The following is a 12,693-nucleotide window of genomic DNA, read 5'->3' on the forward strand; positions in this document are numbered from 1 at the left end:
CCTATGTTGGGTGCATAAATATTGGGAATTGTTATATCTTCTTCTTGGATTGACCCTTTGATCATTATGTAGTTTCCTTGTCTCTTTTCACAGCCTTTGTTTTAATGTCTATTTTATCTGATATGAGTATTGCTACTCCTGCTTTCTTTTGGTCTCTATTTGCGTGGAATATCTTTTTCAAGCCCTTCACTTTCAGTCTGTATGTGTCCCTCGTTTTGAGATGGGTCTCTTGTAGACAACATATATGGGGGTCTTGTTTTTGTATCCATTCAGCCAGCCTTTGTCTTTTGGTTGGGGCATTCAACCCATTTACGTTTAAGGTAATTATTGATAAGTATGATCCCATTGCCATTTTCTAAATTGTTTTGGGTTTGAGTTTATACACCCTTTCTGTGTCTCCTGTCTAGAGAAGATCCTTTAGTATTTGTTGGAGAGCTGGTTTGGTGATGCTGAATTCTCTCAGCTTTTGCTTCATATTTGAATGTGATCCTTGCTGGGTACAGTAATCTGGGCTGTAGGTTATTTTCTTTCATCACTTTAAGTATGTCTTGCCATTCCCTCCTGGCCTGAAGAGTTTCTGTTGAAAGATCAGCTGTTATCCTTATGGGAATCCCCTTGTGTGTTATTTGTTGCTTTTCCCTTGCTGCTTTTAATATTTGTTCTTTGTGTTTGATCTTTGTTAATTTGATTAATATGTGTTTTGGAGTATTTCGCCTTGGATTTATCCTGTTCACACTCTCTGGGTTTCTTGGACTTGGGTGATTATTTCCTTCCCCATTTTAGGGAAGTTTTCAACTATTAACTCCTCAAGTATTCTCTCATGGTCTTTCTTTTTGTCTTCTTCTTCTGGGATTCCTATGATTCGAATGTTGTGGCGTTTAACATTGTCCCAGAGGTCTCTAATATTGTCCTCATTTCTTTTAATTTGTTTTTCTTTTTTCCTCTCTGTTTCATTTATTTCTACAATTCTATCTTCTAGCTCGCTTATCCTGACTTCTGCCTCCATTATTCTACTGTTTGTTCCCTCCCGAATGTTTCTGATCTCATCTATTGCATTATTCATTGTATATTGACTCTTTTTTGTTTCCTCTAAATCCTTATTAAAGCTTTCTTGCATCTTCTCAATCCTTTTCTCCAGGTTATTTATCTGTAACTCCATTTTGCTTTCAAGATTTTGAATCATTTTCACCATCAAAATTTGAAATTCTTTTATCAGGTAGATTCCATATATCTTCCTGTTTTGTTTGTGTTGGTGGACATTTATCCTGTTCCTTTCCTTGCTGGCTATTTCTCTGCCTCTTCATCTTGCTTATATTGCTGTGCTTGGGGTGGCGTCTCCCTCTTCTGGCAGTTTGTGGAGTTCTCTTTATTATGTAGTTTCCTTGCTGTGTGTGGTGTTGGACGGGTGACTTGTAAAGGGTCCCTGGTTAGGGAAGCTTGTGTCTGTGTTCTGGTGGGTGGAGCTAGATTTCTTCTCTCTGGAGTGCAATGAAGTGTCCAGTAATGAGTTATGAGATGTCATTGGGTTCGGAGTGACTTTGGGCAGCCTGTATATTGAAAATCAGAGCTATTTTTCTGTGTTGCTGGAGAATTTGCTTGGTATGTCTTGCTCTGGAACTTGTTGACCCTTGGGTGGTGCTTGGTTTCAGTGTAGGTATGGAGGTGTTTGATGAGCTCCTATTGAATAATATTCCCTGGAGTCAGGAGTGTTCTCTGGTGTTCTCAGGATTTGGGCTTAAGCCTCTTGCCTCTGGTTTTCAGTCTTATTCTTGGAGTAGCCTCTAGATTTCTCTATCTGTCATTTCCAAGGTGGTTCCCTCTATTTTAGCTTCTGTTTGCTGGTCTCTTCAGTGTCTATTTTCTGCCCTGACACTAGGGGGCGGTGGTGGACACTTTTTAAGGCTCACTTGTTCAGTCCTGTTCTGGGAAGGGAGGAATGCTGCAGACAAATATCTCTGGTGTCTGTGGAGAGTGCTCGCAGTGTCTCGGCCACACTGGGTTTGCCCCTGCTCACGGCGCATGTGTTGTCCCAGTGTACGCTGCACAGGCTCTAGGTTGCTCTGCTGGGATCTATCTGAGGCTGGCACTGGGTTGTAGGCACTTCCCAGGTCTGAGCAGCTCAGTTTTAGGTACTCGGGTACTCCACAGAGGCACAGACTGGTTGGGCCTGCGTTTTGTGCCTTCCCTGGTCCGAGCAGCTCAGGTGACCAGGTGTTTGGAGAGCACGGTCGGTGCAAATTATCGCCTCCCCGGTCCCTCCCGCTCAGTTTTCTGGGTGTATAGCCAGCGCACCTTCTTGGGCGGATGTTGACCAGTCAGAAACCCATGAAGTCTTGGTTTGCAATGAAGCCTGCCTGCAGTTTATTATCAGATGCCTCTCTGGGGCCCCAGTTGCCCCCTTCCGGCTATGGCTGCTTTCCCCTGCCTGTCTCAGTGGGAGATGGGCTGTCCACAGCCAGCTAGCTCTGCTCAGTTCTTTGTTCTGTGAGCGGGGCTGGCAGGGTCTTAGGCTAGGGTTTTTTGCCTTTTCGCGGGGTAGCTACCCCACAGTCTGCTCTGCTATCTCCAGTCAGCTCCCCCAGACTGCCCTCATGGCATTCAGGCCAGGTCCTCTCTCTAAGCAGTTCAGCCGGCTCCTCCCTGCCCAGCCACCGCTTGCTAGTGGTGGATGCGGGCGTCTGCGCTGCTTCTCTGCTGGGAGTTACCATTTGGCGGGTAATCTGTGGGTTTTAATTATTTCTTTCTTTTTCCTCCTGGTTAGGTGTCCCTCTGAGGTTCCAAGGCTCGCCACAGACTCGCCAGTGAGAGTGTTTCCTGGTGTTTGGAAAGTTCTCTCTTTTTTAAGCCTCCCTTCCCGGGACGGAGCTCCGTCCCTACCTCTTTTGTCTCATTTTTTATCTTTTATGTTTTTTCCTACCTCCTTTTGAAGACAATGGGCTGCTTTTCTGGGTGCCTGATGTCCTCTGACGGCATTCAGAAGTTGTTTTGTGGAATTTACTCAGCGTTTTCAAATGTCCTTTTGATGAATTTGTGGGGGAGAAATTGGTCTTGCTCTCCTATTCCTCTGCCATCTTGCTCCCTCTCCCCAAAAGTTTAAATTAAATGTTATAAATCATAAATATAAAATATTTATTTGCAAGCAGAGTTTTAAAAAAAACAGTACAGTGGCAATTTGATTATTCTTGGTATTCTCTCTTTATAATTAGGATCAATTTCCCTTTCAGATTCTACTTTATCCTGGAAAGTGTGCTCCCTGTAGGCAAAGAATATTGAATGTTTAATGAAAGAAAAGCTTTCTAAACCCATTATTAAGGAATGGCTGTAACAAAAGCCACTTTTATTACTGTGTTCTCCTACTATATATTCTAAGTTTGCTAAAGGACAAGTGCTTTCTCTGGAATTTTAATCTTTTCTCTGCTATTTTTAATTGTGTGACCTTTGATGAAGTCTCTGGACCTCTCTGTTAGCAGAAGTGGTTACTGTATCTCTATGCAGAACTGTTTGAGAATCAAATTAATCAATATATATGAAAGCACATTAAAAATGATGCTTTAAAGAGATATGAGAAGAGATTTGTAATGTATTTATTCAACTCTTTTTATTAACCTTTTCTCTTCCATGTGCAGTATCCTATCTGCCCCCCACCCCCACCCCCCGTTCTTCTCAATGGCTTTCAGCCAGTAACAAGAAAATAATGGCTTTTTCTTCACTGCCATAAGATAGGAACACTGAAGAACCAACAAAAAATTAAATCTTGACTTTTGAGTCTTTAAGATGATTACTGCAAAGAAATAAAAAAATGCCTTACAAAAAGAGCCCTGGTGTTAACTTGTATAGCCATGAAACTGGCTTCTGGGAGAATGTTTGATTGTTACCCTGGTTTTAATTCCAAAATGTTTGCTTTAAACTTCCAGTACTAAACCCTAGAGAACCCAGAACTCAGAATAGAGTCCATAAACTGTAGAATGGGAAAAGCTTTTGATACAAAAGCCCCCCTTTTAAATTAAAGGGCAGTAAAAGCATCAGAGGGAGAGTAACTGGAGTTTATTGGTTTAAGAAAAGATCTAGTGTCCCATTTGCCATGGTAAATTCTAGAGAAAAGCAGGAAGACAGAAAGTTCAATGAAAGCACCAGAGATGATAGAGGAGCCAACTTCTTTAGCACACGGAGCTGCCATCTCTCTAAACTTGGTATAACCTGGTCGTGAGAAGATGATGTTGAGATGGCCAGAATCCAGCATGTCCGAGAGCAGCATCCCAGCATCTGCTACACATCTCATTGCTCCCTTCAGAGGAGTCTAGAAAGGGCTAGGAGGACAGGATGGCAGGAAGGAACCTCACGATGTGCTTGTTCCTGATGACCAGAGTTTATAGGCTACAGCCAACATAAATATTTTTATTTGGGTCAGGTGACTTAGCCCAACACCAATAAGGTAACAAAGGGCAACTCAGCAGAGGCCAGAAATGGCAGACAACCATTCTGGGCTAAGTGTAGAGATGATGCGTGGACAATGGGCAAACCATGTATGAAAATGAAACTGACCCAAAGTCCTGAAGCAACCAGTTCAGGAAGCCAGACCACATTCTCTGTAGCAATCAGCCCCCAAAGGTTAATACTTGGATCAATAACTGCCAGTTTCCCAAGATTTTGCACATCTATATCCCCTGACCAATGACATTGGATGTCCTGCTTTTAGGTAGCCAACTTTTAACTTTCCTATGCCAGTGATACGCTTTTTTCCTTTTTCCCTCCCCCAAAACTTACTAGTTCTCTCTCTGCCTTTGAGTCTCTGCCAAATGTGAGTGATGATGGTTGACTCCTACCTATAGCAAGCCCTGAATAAATAGCTTTTCAGTTCAGTTGCTCAGTCATGTCGGACTCTTTGCGACCCCATGAATCACAGCATGCCAGGCCTCCCTGTCCATCACCAACTCCCGGAATTCACTCAAACTCATGTCCATCGAATCGGTGACGCCATTCAGTCATCTCATTCTCTGTCGTCCCCGTCTCACCCCGCCCCCAATCCCTCCCAGCATCAGAGTCTTTTCCAGTGAGTCAACTCTTCGCATGAGGTGGCCAAAGTATTAGAGTTTCAGCTTTAGCATCACTTGCTCATATTTGGGTTGTCTTTATGTACACATGATTTACACAATGTACAGCTCCCCTTTGATGCATGAAATTATGTGTAGACTTATTCTAAATCTAGAAATCATCTGGGGAAGAGGCAAGAAGCAGCAGCAGTGGGAGAATCCTAAACTGACTAAAGAGTAACTTAGGAAAACTGAGTTTTAAACCAAATTAGACTGATTTTTTTTTTGTAAGACATTTATAAATGGGAGATTGAGATAAGTTTAAGTAAAAAGATAGAGATTTCATATATTTGGGGGGATGTTCCAGTGTTATAACATGTAGTATGTTGGAGAAGAATTGTGTTGAGCATTATTGCCTTTCTTATTTATTTATACTAAAAGTGAAGATATAATGTTCATTTTTCATTCATTCATTTTTCAGTCATCAAATTATTATTGTTATTATTATTTTTTACTATTTTCTGGATACCACTGATAGAAAGAAGAGTGACATGGATATCAGGTGTTCTAGCAGCCCTAGTTGGGACACTGTTTAGGAGGGTCACTAGAACGCATAGAACACAGGAGTGAACAAGTAATATTTGCTAATAGTATTATTTATATCAAAAGTTACTTACCCCATACCTCAAAGCTCTTAGAAGATACAGTGAGGTCCCCCTGTCCAAAGGGACCACAATAGCACTGCTCTTAAATTTCTAGGCATCTCCAATATTTAAAACTTTTAGAAAACCAACACATCTTTCACGAAACCATTTCAGTAGGTACTAGTGCAAGAAAATATGTGAAATTTGGGGTTCCAAACATCTAATCAGAATAACAACATTTAAGTTGTCAGTCAATTCAACTCACAATCTTTTTGGCAGTGAATTTAAGATGAAAAGAAATTTAAGGAGTTATATTATTTCCCTACTGTATTTAATCAAAGTTAGCAGTCTAAAATAATTAGGAAACAGAGATGTAATTTACATAAAAGCTGAACATTTTTTTAAAAAAAGCAGATGTTTTTTAATGTGCAATTTATTTCCTATAGAGCAGTGAGAAATTTAAATTTAATACTTGGAGATGATACTCTTTCTTACCCTCAGTCTCATTTCACCAGGTGCTGTGGATTGCCTTTCTCTTAAAAATTTATTTTCTCCTTAACTAGCCCCATGTCTTTCCCCATAATGTCAGTTTTTAGAATAGAAAATTAATTGTGAAAAGATTTAATTATCCCCTGGTGGCTCAGATGGTAAAGAATCTGCCTACAATAAGACTTGGGTTTGATCCCTGGGCTGGGAAGATCCCCTGGAGAAGGGAATGACTACCTACTCTAGTATTCTTGCCTAGAGAATTCCATGGACAGAGGAGCCTGGTGTGCTACAGTCCATGGGATCACAAAGAGTTGAAAACAAATGAGCTACTAAGTACATAGCACATCTTGTATGGATTGAGAAATAATGGTTAAAATCGTATAAAATTCGGTGTGTTTAAATGTATTTCAACTGTTTGAGCACCTAATATATGGTAAGCACTGTACCAGATCCCAAGGGAATACAAGTAGAAATGACAGCCCCTATTCTTAAGGAACTGACAGATGTATAGGAGAGAAAAAAGAATCACAGTTCTGTTTCATCTTTTTCATTTCTTTTGAAGTTTTGCACATATTTCATTAGATAGTCTTAGATTCTTTATGTTTTTTGATGCTGTGGTAAAAGGTACCACTAAAAACTCCATTTTCCATTTGTTTATTGTCAGAATATAGCAGTACAGTTGATTATTGTATTTTGATCTGGTATGTTGATAAATTCACTCATTCTATAGACTCTTGAAATATAGCATATGTCTGTAGATTCTTAAGAATTATGTTATCTGTGAATAATGACATTTCTTTCTTTCTGGTCTTATGCCTCTTATTTCTACTTATTGTCTTATTACCCTGATTTGAAATATAGTTTATATCAAATATAAAATTAGCAATAGTTGGCATCTTTACTAGTTCTTACTCTCAAGGGAAAGTTTGAAATATTTTGCCACTGAGCATGTTTCTTACAGTTGTTTTTTCTTGTTGTAAGTGTTGCTGCTGTTCAGTCACTTAATCGTGTCTGACTCTTTGCAGCCCCATGGACTGCAGCACACCAGGCTTCCCTGTCCTTCACCATCTTCCAGAGCTTGCTCAAACTCATGTCCATTGAATTGGTGATTCCCTCCACCATCTTGTCTTCTCTCATCCCCTTTTCCTTCTGCCTTCAATCTTTTCCAGCATCAGGGCGTTTTCTAATGATTTGGCGCTTCGCATCAGGTGGCCAAAGTATTATAGCTTCAGCATCAGTCCTTCTAATGAATATTCAGGATTGATTTCCTTTAGGTTTGACTGGTTTCATCTCCTTGCAGTCCAGGGGACTCTCAAGAGTCTTCTCCAGCACCACAGTTCATAAGCATCAATTCTTTGGCATTCAGCCTTCTTTCTGGTCCAACTCTCACATGCATACATGACATACTAGAAAAACAATAGCTTTGACTATATGGACTTTTGTGGGCAAAGCAGTGTCTCTGTTGTAAATATTACTTATCCTATTAAGAACAATTGTTCTTTTCCTTCTTGTGGATTAGTCTGGATATTTTAAGCAGAAAGGACTGTAAAATCCTGCTTACAAAATACTGTGCTTGAGTAATACTTTGTGTTATGAAACTGTTGAAAGTACTGGAAGAGCTGATTGGAGATAGTGATTTCCAGAACACTTTGCAGTGTCTGTAATATAGGGAACAGGAAGCTGAGGCTGACCCATCACAAGCCACCTCTTAAAAATCTGTCTTTCCTGCCTTACTTTTCAGAAGAACTTTCAGCTGGATGATGGCTTCTGCCTCACCTCCACATTTTAAATGTGACCTGACTACTTCTAATTTGCAGGAGCATATCTATACCTATATCCCAGGCTGTAAACAGAGGTGAAAATGCCAGATTCTGTAGTATAGATGACATGAGGGAGTGGAAATATCCTAGGTAGCCCATTGGCCAATGGAGAGTGTCCACAGCAGTCTATTCCTTTGACTTGCCAGTGTTCATCCCACTACCCCTGCTTTATTGTTGTTCAGACACTAAATTGTGTCTGACTCTTTGCAACTGTAACACACCAAACTCTCCTGTCCTTCACTATCTCCAGTTTATCTATACTGAATCTTCCCAACAACAAAAGCAATAATCAATTGCTCTTGACTACTCAGCAGTGGCCACAGGACTGGAAAAGGTCAGTTTTCATTCCAATCACAAAGAAAGGCAATGCAAAAGAATGCTAAAACTACCACACAATTGCACTCATCTCCCACGTTAGTAAAGTAATGCTTAAAATTCTCCAAGCCAGTCTTCAGTAATACATGAACCGTGAACTTCCAGATGTTCAAGCTGGTTTTAGAAAAGGCAGAGGAACCAGAGATCAAGTTTTCAACATCTGATGGATCATCAAAAAAGCAAGATAGTGCCAGAAAAACATCTATTTCTGCTTTATTGACTATGCCAAAGCCTTGGACTGTGTAAAAGTGAAAGTGACGTCACTCAGTCCTGTCAGCTCTTTGTGACCCCATGGACTGTAGCCTACCAGGCTCCTCTGTCCATGAGATTTTCCAGGTAAGGGTAATGGAGTGTGTGGATCACAGTAAGCTGTGGAAAATTCTGAAAGAGATGCGCATACAAGACCACCTGACCTGCCTCTTGAGAAACCTATATGTAGGTCAGGAAGCAACAGTTAGATCTGGACATGGAACAACAGACTGATTCCAAATAGGAAAAGGAGTATGTCAAGGCTGTATATTGTTACCCTGCTTATTTAACTCATATGCAGAGTACATCATGAGAACGCTGGGCTGGAGGAAGCACAAGCTGGAATCAAGATTGCTGGGAGAAATATCAATCACCTCAGATATGCAGATGACACCACCCTTATGGCAGAAAGTGAAGAGGAACTAAAAAGCCTCTTGATGAAAGTGAAAGAGGAGAGTGAAAAAGTTGGCTTAAATCTCATCATTCAGAAAACTAAGATCATGGTATCGAGTCCCATCACTTCATGGCAAATAGATGGAAAACAGTGGAAACAGAGACTGACTTTATTTTTTTGGGCTCCAAAATCACTGCAGATGCTGATTGCAGCCATGAAATTAAAAGACACTTACTCCTTGGAAGGAAAGTTATGACCAAGCTAGATAGCATATTAAAAAGCAGAGACATTACTTTGTCAACAAAGGTCCGTCTAGTCAAGGCTATGGTTTTTCCAGTAGTCACGTATGGATGTGAGAGTTGGACTGTGAAGAATGTTGAGCGCCGAAGAATTGATGCTTTTGAACTGTGGTATTGGAGAAGACTCTTGAGAGTCCCTTGGACTGTAAGGAGATCCAACAAGTCCCTCCTAAAGGAAATCAATCCTGGATGTTCATTGGAAGGACTGATGTTGAAGCTGAAACTCCAATACTTTGGCCAGCTGATGTGAAAAGCTGACTCATCTGAAAAGACCCTGATGCTGGGAAAGATTGAGGGCAGGAGGAGAAGGGGACGACAGAGGATGAGATGGTTGGATGACATCACTGACTCGATGGACATGGGTTTGGGTGAACTCCTGGAGTTGGTGATGGACAGGGAGGCCTGGCGTGCTGCGATTCATGGGGTCACAAAGAGTCGGACACGACTGAGCGACTGAACTGAACGGAACTGAGCACAATGTGGGGCTTCCCAGGTAATGCTGTGGTAAAGAATCTGCCTGCCAGTTCATGAGGTGCAAGAGGCATAGGTTCAATTTTCTGGGTCAGGAAGATCATTTGGAGAAAAAAACAACAACCTGCTCCAGGATTCTTGCCTGGAAATCTCCATCAACAGAGGAGCCTGGGAGGCTACAGTTCATGGGGTCATAAAGAGGCAGACATGACTGAATTTCTGAGCAGGCACACAGAACAATGTAACTTTTCTTTGTACAAAGGAAGATACAGTTACCTTTTCCTATGTAGAGCCCACCAGTCATTGAATTTGTCTCTAGGTAGGTAATGTTCACGATCCTTGTAGTTTATTTATTGTCTTAACTAGATATCCTTAATAAAAGGAGTAAATCATGAACATAACTATCATCACCATAATTAATACAATGTGTGTGTGTGTGTGTGTGTGTATACACACATAGTTCAGTTAAGTCACTCAGTCATATCCGATTCTTTGCAACCCCATGGACTGCACCATGCCAGGCATCCATGTCCATCACCAACTCCCAGAGTTTGCTCAAACTCATGTCCATCGAATTGGTGATACCATCCAACCAACTCATCCTCTGTTGTCCCCTTCTCCTCCTGCCTTCAATCTTTCCCAGCATTAGGTTCTTTCCCAAAGAGTCAGTTCTTTGCATCACATGGCTAAAGTATTGGAGCTTCAGCTTTAGCATCAGTCCTTCCGATGAATATTGAGGACTGGTTTCCTTTAGGATTGTCCGGTTTGATCTTGCAGTCCAAGGGACTCTCAAGAGTCTTCTCCACCACCACAGTTCTTCAGCACTCAGCTTTCTTTATAGTCTAACTCTCACATCCAGGCATGACCACTGGAAAAACCATAGCTCTGACTAGACTGACCTTTGTTGGCAAAGTAATATCTCTGCTTTTTAATATGCTATCTAGGTTGGTCATAGATTTTCTTCCAAGAAGAAAGCATCTTTTAATTTCATGGCCACAGTGACCATCTTCAGTGATTTTGGAGCCTCCCAAAATAAAATCTCTCACTGTTTCCATTTTTTCCCCATTTATTTCCGTGAAGTGATGGGACCGGATGCCATGATCTTAGTTTTTTGGATGAAACCCTTGCATTAGGCCAAGGAAAAAAACCATATACCAAGTACTCAATGAATATTGGATGACCAGTTAAATGAATGATACATGACAGGCCCAGTTTAGTAAGACTCTTCTAGAATGCTCTTTTTCTCTCTACCAGTTGGACCACCAAGACCTGACTGAAGACCCCCTCCCTGAAGCTTTCCTTATCCAGTCATCCTCTGATAGGATAAACAAGTGAGGGTGTGGTAGAAATCATCTGCATCTTTGATGTCATTCATAATGGTACTGTATTTGGATTTCCATTGGAGATTATATGAGTGTGTGTGTGTCTGTGTATATTGATGTACACACGTTTATACACATACAGATGTTTGGTAGAAAAGACACTAGCATGGACTTACATATGGCTCTTCTGATTTTCTGATCATGACTGCTCTCAGTTTCATGGATCAAAGAGTCCTGAACTTCCTAATTGCTGAGCACACTCCTCCCATCCATGCTCAGGTAATGGGGGGGATTATAGGGTGATTTTTTTTTTTTAGTGTCAGTTAACCTATTATAAAGATAAATTAATTTTAAAACTGTTTATCAGTAACCTGACCAACATAAGTTGCTAGTCTTAGCAACCCACAAGTCCCATATTATTTGTGGTAGAGTTACCAAATTCTTTTTTCTAGTTCTAGAATCACTTTCACTTAAGGGTAATATGCAACAACATGGAAAAAAATTGGATAAAGGGCTATGATTCCTCATTGTGTGAAATCAAACAAGGCCTTATTTTTTTAAACCTAGATTTTTGTCTTTGTGTTTTGTTTGTTCAGATCATCCAGTCCTCCCCTCACTCCTATTTTTCAAATGCTAACCATCTATTTCAGTCTCAGGAATTCTGTTTTAGTTTTCCATTATTGTGTAACAGATTGCCACAAACTTAGCCACTTAAAACAACACACATCTATTATCTTACAGTTTCCATGGGTTAGGGATCTGGGCATGGTTTTGTTGCGTTCTGCTCAGGGACACACAGGGCTGCCATAAAAATATCAAACAGAGTGTACTCTCTTATAGAGAGTCAACTGAGACAGAATTTAAATTGATTAAAGGCTCCAGAATTTTTTTTTTCCTGGCTATCAACTGGAGCTACCCTTGGTTTGTAGAGGAATCCTATAGATTCTTGACTCATGAACTTCTGCAAGCTGATTATTTACTTCTTCAAAGACCATATAGAGAGTCTACAACCTCCCTTCTGGGATGCTATCTGTGTGTGTCTGTGTGTGTGTATAATGGGAGTGGCTGCCTATAGCCTTAGCCATCTAATGTATAATCACCAAAGAGACATCAGTTACCTTTGCTATATTGTATCAGTTGGAAGCAAGTCATAGACCCCACCTGTATTCATGGGGAAGGCATTACACAAAGACATGAACACCAGGAGGTAAGAATCATTAGGGTTACCCCAGGGTTGGTCTGAAACAAATCACATATTGAATAAGCCATCACCAAACAGTGCAGATTGTATCTATTTTGTGATTCTCCATAAAGACAGAATGGACTCCCTCTCAATTAATAGGTAGGCTGTTCAGTCTGATGATGTGGGTGCATGTGTGCTCAGTCATGTCTGACTCTTTGCCACCTCGTCAACTGTAGCCCACCAGGTTCCTCTGTCGAAGCAATTTTCCAAGCAAGAATACCAGAGTGGGTTGGCACTTCTGATGACATAGGAATCTGTTCTGCAGAGTACAGTGAACTTTGTAGTTCTCAAGCTTGTTACTTCCCCTATTATCTCTCAGCGTGTTCTGAGCCATCTAGGGGATACACAACTAGGTCT

The sequence above is a fragment of the Moschus berezovskii genome, chromosome 6 (genome assembly GCF_049115385.1).
Source record: "Moschus berezovskii isolate FMDL1 chromosome 6, NW_MosBer_1.0, whole genome shotgun sequence".
NCBI lineage: Eukaryota > Metazoa > Chordata > Mammalia > Artiodactyla > Moschidae > Moschus > Moschus berezovskii.